Here is a 7,175-nt window from a genome sequence, read left to right as displayed (position 1 = left end):
AATTTGTGTTGTTATTTTGAGGGGACAACACATTTACAGTTATACAAACTGTACACTTACTGCGTTTTGTATCAAATTCCCATATTTTCAGAATTTTCTAATGAAAAGATACAATAGAAACATGAGGACAGACTGTGTAAAATGAATTGCATGAGTTTTAACTAAATTAAATAAATTAGCTTTTTATGGCGTCGTTTTAGTCACTCAAGCTGCGTCTGTAGTGTTTGTGTGACTGGTTGAAAGGAAGAAGTGTATCTTTTTCCTTTCCTGAATCATGTAGCGCACGCATGCATGCTCCGCTATACGTTGCAGGATGCTTTCATGCTGTCTGAGGCTCACATGTTGCACTCTTGTAGCATTTCCCCTAAGGTCTTTATTTCTCAATGCTCTTTCTACAAAAAGAAAAATGAAAAAATCAGCTCACTGAATCCATCTTCAGTGTAGGAAGTGCTGTGGGTGCTGCAAAAAAAAAACACATCAGATAACAGTTGACTGAGGCCTGGTTCAGATGTGGCACAATGCACCATTTTTACTGAATGCAGACCTGGGTTCGGTTTTTTCTTTCTGTTTTTTTAACCCTTCTTCCCTCCGCCTCTGTTGTTGTTTCTCTTTTGTTACAAATTTCCATCGAGAAAAGATCAAATGGTGACTTTTTTTGTACTTTGTCACATCATTATTAATTTTTCCCCCCAGGCTATTGTTAGGGTGTCATGTGTTTTAATAGGAATGGGAAAAAAGGGATCCCCCACCCTCACACATATATATATCAAAAAACAAAGAGCTCACATATGAGGAATAGATTATCTGGTGGGAGGGGGAGTTTGGAGTGAGGGGAGATCTGGCCGTTAGAGTTGGGGAACTGGTTAGAAAGGCTGCGACTGGGACCTTTAAGATCAGTGGGACAGCAGGGCTTTGCGTAGGCTTCACATGGTAGGCTGATGTGGTTTCCTGGAAATGCCCCGGCATGCAAATACTTAAAAAAAAAAAAAAAAAAGGCACAGTTCCTCTGACAAGAAAAGTAGCGGTGTGTTGCCTAACATATGAGAGCCTCTGTCCGGTGTGAGAACCCTTTTGTGATACATTTTATTAGAGGTAATATGGCAGGAAGTTAAAATGAGTTGGTTTAAAAGGAAAATACAACATTAAAATAATGAGGCGATCAGAACAGTTATATAAATTTCATTTCAATTTTGAATTTATTAATGAGCAACCTTTTGACTCCCATGGCCAAGATGTGGAAAAAGCTTTCAAATAAAACCCATCCTTTATCGTAGGAGTCTAAAATCCCACTGAAACGCTTGGGGGGGGGGGGGGTTAACCTTATTTTGAAAACAGTCAATTAGTGACAGGAAGTAATTTAGAAATTTAACAAATTCGGTGATGCCACGGACACACCAGGATGCCAAACTGAAGAATGTGAATAGGTTTACTGGAATATCTAAGGACCTCTCATTAGTAGTGCATTACTTCCAGTTAACCTGGAGTTTGAACATCACATAATTGCTTCTCAGTGCTTCTCTTCAAAATAGGCAAGACAAGAGAACGTTCAAATAAGGCAGATGAGTGTTCATCTTTAGATGTCAGGAAAAGGCGACAAGAAAATAGCTGCTCGCTGGTAGCTGCCCATGTTTACAGTCAGCACAATAATTAAGACTGTGGAACTGTTTAGTCCAAATAATAGTTCACTGAAGCAAAGAGCAGCAGCTTGAGGTCACCAAGTCTCCAGAACAACGTCTAAATGTTATCAGGATCCCAACTATTTAGGAGTAACATCGAGAAAGGACATTTTCCGTCTTACCAACTCAAATGACTCGTAGTCTGGAGTCAAAACATCCGATTTTTCTAGAGTTAACCTGGGTCCACGTGAGGATTTCAATTAAACCCATGCTACAGCTTCAACTTCAGATTTCTGTGAAGTTCAATGATGTAAATGGATTATCTTGTCTACATCCCCGATGCTGGACTACCTACATAACTACAAAGATCAGAGATGAGATTGCGCAGAGATAGGACTCGGGTGTGTGAACATAGTTTTACATGACCATTTGCATTTGTTCAAAGACAATGAAACTGAAATCACTTACTTGGTTCACACCGTGCTTTCATGTGACTCACTGATGGGAATTTAGAAACCTCCTTTTTTCCAGGCTATCACCTTAGGGTTGTTGTGAATGTGAAACTTTCCCGTGTAAAACTGTGGATTTGTTTTCAGTGTCATAATTCCATCTAGGTCTCCTTCTGCAGAACACACTGAGCAGTACGGGAAGTAAAGAATACTGTTTTTCAATAAATGTTCAAGGTGTGTTCACTCACACAATACACTTTTCAAACAAGACTTAGTCTATGTTTCCAGGACTTTGACAAACCACTCTTTGTGTGCTGGCTACTTTTTTAATGTTCAGCAGGAATGTCAGGCAGCATAGAAATTATATTAACAGATTTTTATATGAGAACACGCACTTCAAATGAGTGATATAAGTACTACAAATACATCTTCATTAAAGTTACTGGAGGGTTAAAATTGTTGAAAAGCGTGTGTTTTAATTTTTTGGTTCCTTTGGCTGGATCCTGCAAGTTGTTTTCAAAAATATAGGGTACTCTGAAATTATTTTGTGGAGAAACGTCTTCCCACTTTCGCTAAAGTTGTTTATTAAAACGTTTTTTATTATTATTATTTTCTCCATTTCTGATGAGATGGGGGGTCAAATTGTAGTTTCACGTCAGAAATTTGAAATGTGCCAAATGCACATTTAATCCGATCTGATTGGTAATTAATTACTCAAGACTCTATAATCTGGAATTAGATGAATCGAAGTAAAGTAATTTATCAGAAAGATATTGGATCAGTGTCACTGAGGAAACAGGACCAGATGTGTACATAGGAATCATCTAAGATCTTTCTCTTGTGAAATGCTACAGCAGACGACAGTGCTGTTCCACTTTGTACAAAATACTTTGTACAAAGAGATTGTACAAAATACTGGCAGCAGAGAAACCAATAACTATGCTTTAACTTTTTGTGCTTTCGTAGTAGCAGGTAGCCCTGGTGTGAGTAATCCCACCTGACCTCAGAGGGTTTTCGTCTTAGTCAGGATGTGATATTCTGAATCAACAAAACCTGCCTCCTTTGAAAAGTTATTTTCAAACTTCCATATTAACTGCTGTAATAAAAGCAAACAGAAATATTTATAGCCCTCGAACCTTTTCAGTACCACAGCCACAAAGTTCAGTTTATATTTTTGGAGATATAAGGTGACAGGCTGGCACACAGAGTGGTCTACCGCATTAGGAAAATCCCTTTACAGCCTCTATTTAACCAGGTCAGTCCAATTCACATCAAAGATTTCTTTCACAAAGACAAAGTTGGGAATAAAGATGTTAAGATAAATACATCACAAGTAGCAAAATGAATACCGGCTTGTATTAAAAACAAGTAATTGTAAAGTGAAATTAAAATAACATTTGTTCACCAGAAAAAATGAAAAGTGTGACGTACTTCTGGGGTATGACTCCGATTGGATAGAGAGCATCTTTGAACAGCTGTCGACTAGGGTCCGGACTTGCACTAGGCCATTCCAAGACAAAAATGAAAGAAGATCTCGAGTCTTTTATAGTATCTAACAGATTTTCTTAGATGGTAACTCTGAATGTAGCTAAATCTATCTTCCTATCAACTCCATCCAGCTTCCCTCTCTCTGCTGAAGAAGAGCACAGCATGATGCTACCTCTGCTATGTTTCACAATAAGCTGTATGAATGTAGGGTGAAGAGCAATTTAAGTTTAATAAGTGCTACAAAAGTATTTCGTAGAAGACAAGAAAGAAAAAAATGGCCTCATTTGCTCAGAGCTTCTTCATCCACATGCACGCTGAGTCCTCTATATGTGGGGGAAACAAAATTGTACTTTTTATGAGCTCTAGCTGCATCTATACGGACACAAAGAAGCCAGCAACTGTGGTAGTGAATGTAGGTATGAAACTTAGAGTGTAGACAAAATCCATCAAAGTCACCCATTTATACCAGAGAGATAGCAGGCACAAAAATTATTTAGAAACAATGTCTAATTCAGCTTTGTTTTTGACTTTAGCCTATAAATACATATATTATTACTGCTGCTATCAGATAGACATGAGGCAAAATGGTGGATTAGTGCGCAGCAGTGGAGTGTATATGCACAGCAGCTTGGGATCATTGGGTTCATTTAGCGACACAATTCATTATAACAAACTCGCTGTCAAAGTTACGTATGGAACAAAAGCACGTTTCTTTTGAATTTCTTTGAAGTCAAGAGACTGAACAAAACTGAAATTTACTCAGCCACAAAAGCTTCACACGTCCAATTCAGCTCAGTGTTTAAGCTGTCAGAAATAAACTGTGAATGAAAATGTCAAACCTAGCTGAGGGAAAAATGTCATTTTGTGAATGAATGCACCCAACTCTGACTCACTGGCTCTTCTTTTGAAAAGAGAAATGTCGCAAAAATCAAAAGTACAGCCACCGCTTATTCCACAGGAAGTTTTCTGGTGTTGTGCAATAGGAAGAGGGTGTAGCCTTGGTAACTTTGACCATTTTGTCAGCCGCATTAACTATTAATTTCCACTACATGACACCACGCAAAGAAACCCCCGTTAATAATAATTGTGTTGTTGAACCGACCAGGGACAGCCTGTTTTTTATAGAAGCGGGAAGTTTTGATGTTTAGTCTATAAAACCCTTGTGTTTAGGTCACACATATTCTTGCTCTCAAATGTTGGCCATTGTTGTACAAACAAAAAATGAAAATGGAGCTTTAACAGTGTGATTTGGACCCTCGAATGTAAAATAAATGTGATTAAAAAAATAATAATAATTAGAAAGTCACAGAACCTAAAATGAAGGTAAATTAACAGACCTAAGTAACTGATCATCAGCTAATGGCTGAATAAAAATGGAGGTTTATCAAGTCACAGATTATATATGTCACGGAAACAGATATCAGAATAACAAGAAAGAATTACTGCTGCCTGTTAGTCCAGACGGTGTTGCAAGACTACTTCCAAACTCAGGAAAATATAAAACCTAAAAAAACTTGCAAATTGCATAACAAGAGGACTTTTCAAACAAAATATACCAGCGTTAAAAACCTTGCGACACTTACGGAATTGCAAAACACCACTGCAAAACCTGAGGATGTGCTAAAAAATGGTAAGAAGAAAACATATGACCAGTAACAGATAACTATTTTGATATGTTCATTAAGGATAACTCCAGGTTAGCTGATCCTGGGGGTAAAAGCTCACAGCTAGTCTGAGACGGACCAAGACCAAAGTCAACTTCTACCATTTTAAAACAGCTTCCGTCTCAAAATGATCATAGCTATTTGAATGAACCCTGAAACCATTTTCAAGCTTGCAATCGACAGTTATTTGTGATTATTTACATAGAAATCGGAGGTAGGAGGAAGTGCATTAAAAAAGACGTTTCTGTGTGAAACACAAACTCAGAAGAAAACATGTTAGTAAAAATAAGACTGCTCTTTACCACAAAGCTACAGGCTAGAAGAGACAACACCAAACAGGGATTCTTCCTTCTTCAAAAAATATCTTTTAAAGTGAACAATGGTTTGGTTTTTACGCAATATGACTTCTCAGATTACTCTGACTGGAAAGACCAAACATGTTCCCCTTTTTTTTGCTTGTTTCAGAGGAAGGATCACTGGCAGCGGACCACATTATCAGCTCAAACTGAAGCGTAAATAAATACGGCCCTTCACATACTGTAGGTTTTTGTTCAATGCAAACATGACAGCTCTTTAAGGGTTCATCAAATCATGATTTCGTTAAAGGCTGTGTCTGTTAGATTGGAGTAGTTTCCAAAAGTTGTAGAAGTCCTCCATATTCAGCCAAGACACTAAACCAACCAAAGTTAGGACAGCACAATAAGAACAAATGCATTTACCAATACTGTATTTGTGGGTCATGTCATACCTGCCAATAATAAAAAAGTTTTTGAGAAGGTTATGTAATAGCATTTTGCCAGTATCCTAATCATTTAAAATGGTATCAGCTTTTTAAGAGCATTAAAAAACAACCAATTAAGGATGCTTTAACTGTGTAACACACCCCAATATGTGTTCTCACATGAAATTATGAATTTACAAAACAAAGCACAGTCTGCACAGTGGTCATGGGTTCCAATCCTACACATGACTTTGAGGTTAACTAGTCTGTGTGTCTCTATGTTGCCCTGGAATGGTCCGGACACCTGTGCAAGGTTTACCCCACCTCTTGCCCAATGGCGGCTGGAAATAGGCACCAACCCTGCAAAGGCATAGACAAGGGATAGACAGACGGACATACAGATGGTTGGCATGTCAAAACAACTAAACGTAAGAATTTATGACTACATTATACTTATAAACAGGTTATTTTGGTACTTAAATGTTCATACATAATGGCCAAAATTATTGTACTGTTGGCAGGTGTTGATATGAGCTGTTTTTACATAATTAGTTGCTACAAGCAGGGCTGTTTCCAGCTGTGAGGGTGACCTGGGCAAAACTAAATTGCAAAACTAATATTGTATTTAGTCAGGAAATAAATACAATAACCAACTTCTGTTTACAATTATGAAACTGCTAAAACAATAAAACATTCACTTGTCAGCTTGTATTTAAAAGGTATTTTGGTCTTGACCTTTAGATTTTTCTGTGGGTGGAGAGCACAGTCACAATCCCTGTCAAAATGGCAAGTTTTGCAATGTAGAAAAAATACATTTGAAATGACATTACATAAGACATTTCAAAACTTTTTCTTCATGTAGTGTGACCTTTATCCTGCACAATAGCAAAGTACTAAGAAAACATATGTATATGTAGTGTACAACCATTGCGCACACACATTCAAAAAGATGATGAACCCCCAAAAATCTATATTATGCAATATCCTTAAATACATCAGATCAAGAGTGATTTACAGATCCGTTTCTCACAGAATTCTGATTGTTTTCCCTATTTCAGTAACATTCTGTTGAGCAGGTGAGATAAAAAAAAGTATATACATGTTTGAGCAAAACAATTTAAGCCCAGCCAGAGTCCATGTTATCTGGAGAAGACTGCGAACAAGCTATAGATTCACAGTCTGAGAGTTTTGAAAAGCTTTGCACAGTATTGTCATCTTATGTAGGAAGCCGAAAATC

Source organism: Xiphophorus maculatus, chromosome 22, assembly GCF_002775205.1.
Source record: "Xiphophorus maculatus strain JP 163 A chromosome 22, X_maculatus-5.0-male, whole genome shotgun sequence".
Classification (NCBI taxonomy): domain Eukaryota; kingdom Metazoa; phylum Chordata; class Actinopteri; order Cyprinodontiformes; family Poeciliidae; genus Xiphophorus; species Xiphophorus maculatus.
Note: the sequence above shows the minus strand (reverse complement) of the source record.